Source organism: Heterodontus francisci, chromosome 29 (genome assembly GCF_036365525.1).
Source record: "Heterodontus francisci isolate sHetFra1 chromosome 29, sHetFra1.hap1, whole genome shotgun sequence".
NCBI classification, from domain to species: domain Eukaryota; kingdom Metazoa; phylum Chordata; class Chondrichthyes; order Heterodontiformes; family Heterodontidae; genus Heterodontus; species Heterodontus francisci.
The window spans coordinates 12,043,992-12,055,305 of record NC_090399.1 but is presented as its reverse complement, the minus strand read 5'-3'; positions in this window follow the sequence as shown (position 1 = coordinate 12,055,305).

The following is an 11,314-nucleotide window of genomic DNA, read 5'->3' as shown; positions in this document are numbered from 1 at the left end:
TCTTTTTCACACAGTGAGTGGTTAAGGTCTGAAATGCATTGCCTGAGAGTGTGGTGGAGGCTGGTTTAACTGAAGCATTCAAAAGGGAATGAGACTGTTATCTGAAAACGAAGAATGTGCAGGATTACGGGGAGAAGGCGGGGAATGGCATTAGATGAATTGTTCATTCACAGAGCTAGTGCAGACACGATGGGCCGAATGGTCTTCTTCTGGGCTGTAACAACACTGTCATTCTGTGATTCTGAGATTGAAATTTAGCTACCAATCTCTTATGAGGGACTTTATCAAATATCTTCAGGAAATCCACATAAATAACATCCATGGACTACTTTTTGTCACCTCCTCAAAAGATTGAATGAGATTCGCCAGACATGGCCTAGTCTTTACAAATCCATGCTGTCTCATAGAGTCATAGAGTCTGACTCATAGAGTCATAGAGTCATAGAATTATACAGAACAGAAACAGGTCCTTCGGCCCATCATACCTGTGCCGGCCATCAATTAGCTAGCTATTCTAATCCCATTTTCCAGCACTTGGCCCGTAGCCTTGTACGCTGTGGTGCTTCAAGTGCTCATTGTAGGGGGAAAAATTGTGGCCGATGCAGCTAAATAAATATACACATATATACAAGATGAAAGTGTAGCCACTTATTGTTACAAAATGGAGTACTTACCCAAGGCATTGTGGGACAAGATAGTTAGCTTGCAGCCTTGAGCATGGTACTGCTTATCACAGGCAATTAGCCTGACCAAGGAGGGCCCCCCATATCAGTACATAAGACAGCTGCTCTGTCTAATTGCGGACTACACAAAGCAACTAGGAATGCAGGCCTGACAGAGGTAGAAGATTCATTGTGAATACTCAAGGATAGTTGATAAGGGGGTTTGGTAAACAAGCTGAGATGGTCAGGGGCGAACCATGAGCTATCCCCACAACCACATGATGCATAATTAATAATTTTATTAGTAATGAATGTAATGTATGTCATCAATAAACGATATGATTGGATTGTGTCCAGCCGGGATGGGCTGAGTAACTGTATATCCGTTGTGGATTTTCCTTTGTTCAGTGGAGAAGCGCATGGTAAACCCAGTGTCTTACTCCCCACCAGTGTAAAATATACCTTTTAACGATTGGAACAGACCTGAGCATCGAGTGGTTCATTTTAGTCAATTCTACTCTAAATACTTGTTAAATGGAGTGAGGGTTCCTGCCTCTACCACCTCTTCAGGTAGTGTGTTCCAGATTCCAACCACCCTCTGAGTGAAAACATTTTTTCTCAAATCCCCTCAAACCTCCTGCCCCTTACCTTAAATCTATGCCCCCTGGTTATTTATCCTTCCGCTAATGGAAAAAGTTTCTTCCTATCTAACCTATCAATGTCCCTCATAATTCTGAATACCTCAATCACGTCCCCCCTCAGCCTTCCCTACTCCAAGGAAAACAACCCGAGCCTTTTCAGTCTCCCTTCATAGCTAAAATGCTCCAGCCCAGGCAACATCCTGGTGAATCTCATCTGCACCCACTCCAGTGCAATCGCATCCTTCCTATAGTGTGGTGCCCAGAACTGTACACAGTACGCCAGCTGTAGCCTAACTAGCATTTTATACAGCTTCATCATAACCTCCTTGCTCTTATATTCTATGCCTCAGCTAATAAAGGCAAGTATCCCTTATGCCTTCCTAACCACCTTATCTACCTGTGCTGCTGCCTTCAGTGATCTATGGACAAGTACACCAAGGTCCCTCTGACTTTCTGTACTTCCTGTGGTCCTACCATCCATTGTATATTCCATTGCCTTGTTAGTCCTCCAAAAATGCATCACCTTACACTTCTCAGGATTAAATTCCATTTGCCACTGCTCCACCTATCTCACCAATTTATCTATATCGTCCTGTAACCTAAGGCTTTCCTCCTCACTATTTACGACACCACCAATTTTCATGTCATCTGAGAACTTACTGATCATACCTCCGATATTCACATCTAAATCATTAAGGTACAGTACAAACTGCAAGGGTCACAGCACTGATCCCTGTGGTACACCACTGATCACAGGCTTCCACTCGCAAAAACAACCCTCGACCATCACCCTCTGCCTCCTGCCACTCAGTCAATTCCGGATCCAATTTGACAAAATGCTGGGCTCTCACCTTCTTAATCAATCTCCCATGCAGCACCTTATCAAAAGCCTTACTGAAGTCCATGTAGACTACATCAACTGCTTTACTGTCATCTGCACATCTAGTCACCACCTCGAAAAATTCAATCAAGTTAGTTGACACGAACTCCCACTGACAAAGCCATGCTGACTACCCCTGATTAATCCCTGTCTCCCCAAGTGGAGATTAATCCTGTCCCTCAGAATTTTTTTCAATCGTTTCCCAACCATTGATGTTAGACTCACTAGCCAGTAATTACCTGGTTTATCCCTGCTGCATTTCTTGAATAATTGTACCACATTTGCAGTCTTCTGGTACCTTTCCTGTGGCCAGAGAGGATTTGAAAATTTGTGTCAGAGCCCCTGCTATTTCCGCCCTTGCCTCACATAACAGCCTGGGTTTCATCTCATCTGGGCCTGCAGACTTATCCACTTTTAAGCCCGATAAAACAGCTGATACTTCCTCCCTTTCAATGCTGATATGCTCAAGTATATCACAATCCCCTTCCTTGATCTCTACACCTACGTCGTCCTTCTCCATAGTGAACACCAATGAAAAGTAATCATTTAAAACCTCAAGTATGTCCTCTGGCTCCACACACATATTGCTTCTTTGATCCCTAATGGGCTCTACTCTTTTCCTAGTTATCCTCTTGCCCTTACTATACTTATAAAATGCCTTGGGATTTTCCTTTTTCTTGCCTGCCAGTGTTTTTTCATGTCCCCTCTTCGCTCTCCTATTACTTTTTTTAAGTACCCCCCTACACTTTCTATACTTCTCTAGTGCCTCCGCTGTTTTCAGTGCTCTGAATCTGCCATAGGCCTCCTTTTTGTTCCTGATCCAATCCTCCATATCTCTTGACATACAGGGTTCCCTGGACTTGTTGGTCCTACCCTTCACCTTAACAGGTACATGTTGGCTCTGAACTCTCACTATTTCCTCTTTGAATGACTCCCACTGGTCAGATGTAGACTTTCCTACAAGTAGCTGCTCCCAGTCCACTTTGGCTAGATCCCTGTTTTATCATATTGAAATCGGCCTTCCCCCAATTCAGTACTTTTATTTCTGGTCCATCTTTGTCCTTTTCCATAACTTTCTTAAATCTTACAGAGTTATGCTCACTATCCCCGAAATGCTCTCCCACTGACACTTCTATCACTTGTCTGGCTTCATTCCCTAGGATTAGGTCCAGTACTGCCCCTTCTCTTGTAGGACTTGCTATGTACTAGCTCAAAAAGCTCTCTTGCATGCAGTTTAAGAATTCTGCCCTCTTTAAGCCTTTTGCATTAAGACTATCCCAGTTGATATTGGGAAAGTTAAAATCCCCTACTATTATTACCCTATTATTTTTACACTTCTCTGAGATTTGCCTACATATCTGCTCCTCTATCTCTCCCTGACTGTTTGGAAGCCTGTATACTTCCAGCCAAGTGATTGCCCCCTTTTTGTTATTAAGTTCTACCCATATGGCCTCATTTGAGGAACCTTCTAAGGTATTATCCCTCCTAACTGTAGTAATTGATTCCTTGATTAACAGTGCAATGCCACCTCCTCTTTTACCACCTCCGCTGTCTTGCCTGAAGATTCTGTACCCTGGAATATTGAGCTGCCAGTCCTGCCCCTCCCTCAATCATGTCTCTGTGATAGCAATAATATCATAATTGCTCACTCTGATCATAGGTAACAATAGCGTTCAGTCACTGTAAGGTCTCAGATTAGACTTTATCTACTCAGGCAGGCGGACGACTGATATATTTTTCAAATCAAACAAGAGTTTATTAAGGAAGTAAAACTATATTTAACATTCAGTCTTTGGTCCCTGAAGCCGCTGGGAACAGGTGACATTGTCTTCAGCTTGTTCTCTTCTCCTTTCTTCTAGAACTGTGCTTCACTTTGCTGTGCTGCTCTGTGCATTGAGGCAAATCCTTTTATGTCCGTGACTCAGCAGCCTCTCTACCATATTTGGCCATAATCGTCTAGCTTTCCACTGGTTGGTTGAGAAGCCCTATGACCTTCCCTAAGTGCGATCTTGCTTGATCTTTGGCAGGTCATGCACTGATATTACTTCATCCCAGCTACCATTTTTACCACGTGTTGATATCTGTTTTCTTTTACAATGTATTGTTCCCTGTTGTCGTGTGACAATTTCACAATTGTTCAGCCTGTTAGTGCAGGTACCAGCCTCTGGGCAAACATCCTATCTTCAGCTATGTTTTCACATGTAAAAAAAAATAACAATTCATGATACCAGAGAACACAAGAACATGCTCCTTTAAAACAACTCATAGATGCTTCCTCACCATTAAACCATAGCACTTGGTGCTTTAATCACTCCTTTTTTCTGCTGCTATTTTTGCAGAAATGTCAGCAATTATCTCTCACCGCTTCTGCTGTGGTTTTTCTTTAGAATGACAGGATGCATCTTGAGACATGACCTTAGTAACTTACAGAGTGCTTAACCTAGCTCGACATTCAGAACTCTTTCCGGCCTTTATTTTAAACAGAATGCAGATATTCTAAACCATGACACTTCTATCGTACATTCACCCTACCCTTAATTCTAGATTCTAGCAATTTCCAAACAACAAATCATAGGCTAACCGGTCTGTAGTTCCCTGATTTTCCTCTCTCACTTTTTTTTAAATCGCGGCGTGACATGTTCAATTTTCCAATCTAAAGGAATGGTTCTGGAATTGAGCGAACTTTGTAACTTTGCATCACTAACCCCGGCAAAATTTGCTAGCTTTAGGCTAATTATCACGTTGGCTCCCTGGTCTCTAGCAATAATTCTTCTCACAAATAAGTTAGCCTCGAGATAAAAGCTGCCTGCAATGTTTTAATGAGAAATATTTTGCCATGCTTTTTGGACCTGCTCAAGGGCACTCCTCCCTGTGCACTTGCACAGGCCCTGATTTCTGAACCCTTGTCACCAGTCTTAAAATTGAAAAGAATTCTCTGGATGTGGGCATCGCTGGCAAGGCTGACATTTATTTCCTGTCACTAGTTGGCAGGTGTTTTTGTACTTCAGGTAGACATAGTTTCATCATTATGCCTGACTAAAATCCTGGGAGAGAAAACACAGAGTGTAACTGTGTGAAAATTCCACACATTCACCATGACATTGTTGGATGTGAGGTGATAACACTTGGTCTGGCCTCATATTAAGCCCACTTTATGCACATGAAAGGACTTTGTCAGTCTATTGCATTATTCAATTAAGATGATGGATTCACTTTCTGTAGCATTTTTTGACTTTTTAACGATTTGTTGAATTTAATTAAGATAATGCTGTTGTTAAGAAATAGTAACGCTTTTTAAAGTCCAAACTCGAGCAAGAGAAAAGCTCAATGGATACAAGTCCATGTTAGTCAATGTAATAACCATTATATCCACTTTTATTGTTGTAAGATCAGTATTATTGAACAGCTTCTGACTTAAGATGTAGCTTTGAAACTGTTCAAAATGTACCAGCTGAGAGGAATAAACGACTGCCCACATTTCTGGATGTCACTAACTTGATTCGGTAGAATTTCATTTCACAAGATGGCAAAACCCATTTTAAAACATCTTGAAACATGTGAATAATTTGTATAAAAATTTAGATATTCTGAGGTCATGAAAGGTACTATATAATGCAAGTTTTTTTTTTCTAATTGCCTTGGAACAGCTTGCACTGTTTTTCCAGGGAAATATCTTTTCGCAAGAGAAATTGTTCAGAATTAAGGTTCATAGCAATGTGGTCGGATGTTGCAGAGAGTTCTGACCTGTTACAAAATAAATAATCCTCGAATGAGGTTCATAAACCAACTCTCAATCTCTATTGATTTATGTTTGAAAAGAATAGCAACTCATGATTTTTGTACCAAATCTCTTGATTTTTAAGAGTTTGCCTCTTGATTTATGAGAAGTTGGGTTTGGGATGTCTGGAATTGCAAGGTAGTGTGATCAGAACGGACGGTGTGATCAGAACCTGGATTAAACGTTAAATACTTAACGGAAAGCTTGGTCCGAGAGCAGGCAATAGTTCTGGGAACTGCTGCTGATGGTGTGAGGATTTATTTTGTTGTTGTTTTATTTGGGCTGTAATCTATGGAACAATGTTGGCTTTACATGACCATTTCCTGTCACAGAAAGAACAGGAAACAGCTCGTGTCCTCTTAATGATGAGAGAAAATTCAAAATAGTCCATGTGGTTTGCAACAGGGAGGAAATGGACTTGTTGACTTTATAGAATGATACAGCACAGAAGGAGGACATTCGGCCCATCATGCTTGAACTGGCTCTTGCAAAGAGCTGTCCAATTATTCCCACTCCCCTGCCCTCTCCCCACATCATTGCAGGTTTTTCCACTTTAGTTAATAAAGTTATTATTGGATCTGCTTCCACCACCCTGTCAGGATCAGAGTCAAGCTGCCTGGTTTAAATTTCAAACAAAACTTGGCAGTTAACCGTCAGTCACCGTAAACTGGTGCATTCTCCATGGCAACACCTGTACCAATCAGAATTCACTTGCCAACCAATCAACACGTTCTTCTCATACAGTATAAAGTTGTTGTTTTCCCTTACAAAGGTATTCTTGCGGATTGCCCTGATGAGTGCAAGACGTAAAGTTTTGACAACATGTCTCTATTTTCAGCAGTACTCAAGTTCTGTACTACCAAATGACTATGGACAAAATGCATCGACACAAGTGACCAATTATCAGACTGTTTAACAAAAAAAGGATCAGACTGTTTTACAAAAAAAGGAATGCTTGCTTCAAGAAATTGCTGGAGGTCCTAGAATGTATTATGATGAGTTGTAAGAAATATGAAAACTCATTTTTTTTCTCTCTTTGATTGCTTTGTACTTGCTTAAGTATGTTATAAAGTTTCTGTTTAAAGAAAGGGGAATCGGTTCATAGTAGGCTAATTATGTTACAGATACACAGGTGAAGGGCATTGTTGAATTAAGAACTTAGAGCCAATATAAAAAGAACCTGCTGGGACACAGTGGTGAAGACAGAAGGCATAACTATGTAATGCTGCATTCTGTGAATAAACCAGTGATCAAGAAAAGGATTTATGTCAAGCTTCCTTCTTCGCTGTTTGGCTTGGGTTCCATTTAACACCTGCATCTCCTTCTTTTCCTCACATTGACAAAAGGACATTTATGTGGGACTTTTTCCCCCCCAAAAGTATACTTTTTTCATAAAAATCTGTAAAAAAAAAATACATTACAAAACAGTTCAAAACAGCACCAAGTTGACATTCCAAAAAGTGTAAAGGAAATCAGTTTTCTTCAATCCTGGAATGTATTCCATTCCATTCCATTTTACATGCCATGTACATTTTACAGCAAACCCATATTTGGTGCAGACAGCCCGAGGGGTCTCATATGGGTCCAGCTCTGCAGTTCACTTTGAGGGCCCTTCTCACCACCAGCCAAGCTACATCTTGGTGCTTGTTTGAAAGTTCTGGTGATGAGGCATTCTGCCAAATGGCTTTGGCAGTCTGCTCTGGGAAATATCCAACAGGATCCACCGTCTCCTTATCCCGTAAGGCCCTGAGGCTATTCCATGCATGTTTACTAAAGAAGTTGAAGCGCTTGTCAAGAGGAAGAAGAAGGCTTATGTTAGGATGAGACGTGAAGGCTCAGTTAGGGCGCTTGAGAGCTACAAGCTAGCCAGGAAGGATCTAAAGGGAGAGCTAAGAAGAGCAAGGAGAGGACACGAGAAGTCATTGGTGGATCGGATCAGGGAAAACCCTAAGGCTTTCTATAGGTATATCAGGAATAAAAGAATGACTAGAGTTAGATTAGGGCCAATCAAGGATAGTAGTGGGAAGTTGTGTGTGGAATCAGAGGAGATAGGGGAAGTGTTAAATGAATATTTTGCGTCAGTATTTACAGTAGAGAAAGAAAATGTTGTTGAGAATACTGAGATTCAGGCTACGAGGCTAGATGGGATTGAGGTTCACAAGGAGGAGGTGTTAGCAATTTTGGAAAGTGTGAAAATAGATAAGTCCCCTGGGCCAGATGGGATTTATCCTAGGATTCTCTGGGAAGCTAGGGAGGAGATTGCAGAGCCTTTGTCCTTGATCTTTATGTCATCATTGTCGACAGGAATAGTGCCGGAAGACTGGAGGATTGCAAATGTTGTCCCCTTGTTCAAGAAGGGGAGTAGAGACAGCCCTGGTAATTATAGACCTGTGAGCCTTACTTCGGTTGTGGGTAAAATGTTGGAAAAGGTTATAAGAGATAGGATTTATAATCATCTTGAAAAGAATAAGTACATTAGAGATAGTCAGCACGGTTTTGTGACGGGTAGGTCGTGCCTCACAAACCTTATTGAGTTTTTCGAGAAGGTGACCAAACAGGTGGATGAGGGTAAAGCAGTGGATGTGGTGTATATGGATTTCAGTAAGGCGTTTGATAAGGTTCCCCACGGTAGGCTATTGCAGAAAATACGGAAGTATGGGGTTGAAGGTGATTTAGAGCTTTGGATCAGAAATTGGCTCGCTGAAAGAAGACAGAGGGTGGTGGTTGATGGCAAATGTTCATCCTGGAGTTTAGTTACTAGTGGTGTACCGCAAGGATCTGTTTTGGGGCCACTGCTGTTTGTCATTTTTATAAATGACCTGGAAGAGGGTGTAGAAGGGTGGGTTAGTAAATTTGCAGATGACACTAAGGTCGGTGGAGTTGTGGATAGTGCCGAAGGATGTTGTAGGGTACAGAGAGACATAGATAGGCTGCAGAGCTGGGCTGAGAGATGGCAAATGGAGTTTAATGCGGAAAAGTGTGAGGTGATTCACTTTGGAAGGAGTAACAGGAATGCAGAGTACTGGGCGAATGGGAAGATTCTTGGTAGTGTAGATGAACAGAGAGATCTTGGTGTCCAGGTGCATAAATCCCTGAAGGTTGCTAACCAGGTTAATAGGGCTGTTAAGAAGGCATATGGTGTGTTAGCTTTTATTAGTAGGGGGGTCGAGTTTCGGAGCCACGAGGTCATGCTGCAGCTGTACAAAACTCTGGTGAGACCGCACCTGGAGTGTTGCGTGCAGTTCTGGTCACCGCATTATAGGAAGGATGTGGAAGCTATGGAAAGGGTGCAGAGGAGATTTACTAGGATGTTGCCTGGTATGGAGGGAAGGTCTTACGAGGAAAGGCTGAGGGACTTGAGGTTGTTTTCGTTGGAGAGAAGGAGGAGGAGAGGTGACTTAATAGAGACATATAAGATAATCAGAGGGTTAGATAGGGTGGATAGTGAGTGTCTTTTTCCTCGGATGGTGATGGCAAACACGAGGGGACATAGCTTCAAGTTGAGGGGTGATAGATATAGGACAGATGTGAGAGGTAGTTTCTTTACTCAGAGAGTAGTAAGGGCGTGGAACGTCCCGCCTGCAGCAGTAGTAGATTCGCCAACTTTAAGGGCATTTAAGTGGACATTGGATAGACACATGGATGAAAATGGAATAGTGTAGGTCAGATGGTTTCACAGGTCGGCGCAACATCGAGGGCCGAAGGGCCTGTACTGCGCTGTAATGTTCTAATTCTAATTCATGCAGAACCACTGCCTGATGGATTGGTGGTCAAAGGTGTTATTCTGCAGAAACTTTCCCACGAAGGATAGGTGGTACAGCACGGTCCAACTGGATGGAATGTTCCACGGCAATGTGGCCAGGCCCATCCTTTACAACACCAGAGACAGATAGAACCTCAGCATGTACTGACACTTGGTGTTTGTGTACTAGGGCTCTACGCACAGCTTGAGGCAGCCGCACATGAAGGTGGTCATCAGGATGAGGGTGACATTGGATACATTTGTCCGCCCATATTCAGAGGTTTGAACATCGTATCCCTCCATTTTGCATCTCCAGATAAAGCGGAAATGGCTCAGGAGACCTTCTGCCACGGCGCAGAAGTGGGGATTGGCCAGACCTGTGCCACGTACAGCAACAATGTGAGTGCCTTGCACCCAATGACCAGGTTCTTACCCACAATGGCGAGAGATCGCTGCTCCCACATGCTCAGTTTATGGTGTACCCTGGCTACTCGCTCCCTCCAGGTTTTGGTACATGCCCCAGCCCTTCCGAACCATATCCCCAGCACCTTCAGGTAGTCTGACCTGACAGTGAAGGGGACAAAGGATCAGTCAGCCCAGTTCCCAAAGAACATGGCCTCACTCTTGTCGTGGTTAACTTTGGCTCCTGAGGCCAGTTCAAACAGGTCGCAGATGCTCATATGTCTGTGAACGGACAGTGGATCCAAGCAGGAGAAGGCGACGTCGACCATGTACAGGGAGGTTTTAACCTGAGTGCCTCCGCTGCCTGGGATTGTCACCCCTCTTATGCCCACATCCTTCCAAATGGACTCAGCAAAAGGTTTGATACAGCAAACAAACAAGACAGGAGGGAGAGGACAGCCCTGTCTGACTCCAGATTGGATCAGGAAACTTTCTGATCCCAATCATTGATTCAGACTGCACTACTGATGTTTGTGTAGAGCAGTTTGATCCAATTGCAGATTCCCTCCCCAACCGCATTTTGGAGAGTACGTCCATCATGTAGGTGTGCGATATCCTATCAAAAGCCTTACCCTAGTCCAAGCTGATGAAGCAGGTGTCCACCCTCCTGTCCCATACATAGGCGATCGTATCCCTGAGTAGAGCGAGACTATCAGAGATCTTCCTGCCGGGTACAGTGCAGGTCTGATCAGGGTGAATCACCAACTCCAGACGTGACCTGACTGGCAATGACTTTGGACAGAATCTTGTAGTCTACATTAAGCAATGAGATGGGCCGCCAATTTCTGATTTCCACCCTCTCCCCCTTTCGCTTGCAGTTGAAGGTGATAAGGCCTTTCCTCATGGATTCTGACATGCTGTCGGCTGGAAGCATACTCTTGTATTCTTCCTGCAGGTCTGGGCCGGAGGATGATCTTGGAGGTCTCCATGGCAAAGAGCGAGGCCTGCTGGCTCTTCACCTCTTGGAGATCCTCCTTGACCTCGACCCCCATCGACTGTAGCTGGAGCAGATTTTGCATTCTTTTCTGGAGTCGGGACATTTCCCTCTGTCTCTCTCTTGCCCTCTGAACACCTTTGAAGATAAAGAACCTCTTGAAGTTCTCCTTGATCGCCTCCCACCAGTGCACCGGAGACTCAAAGAGGGGTGTC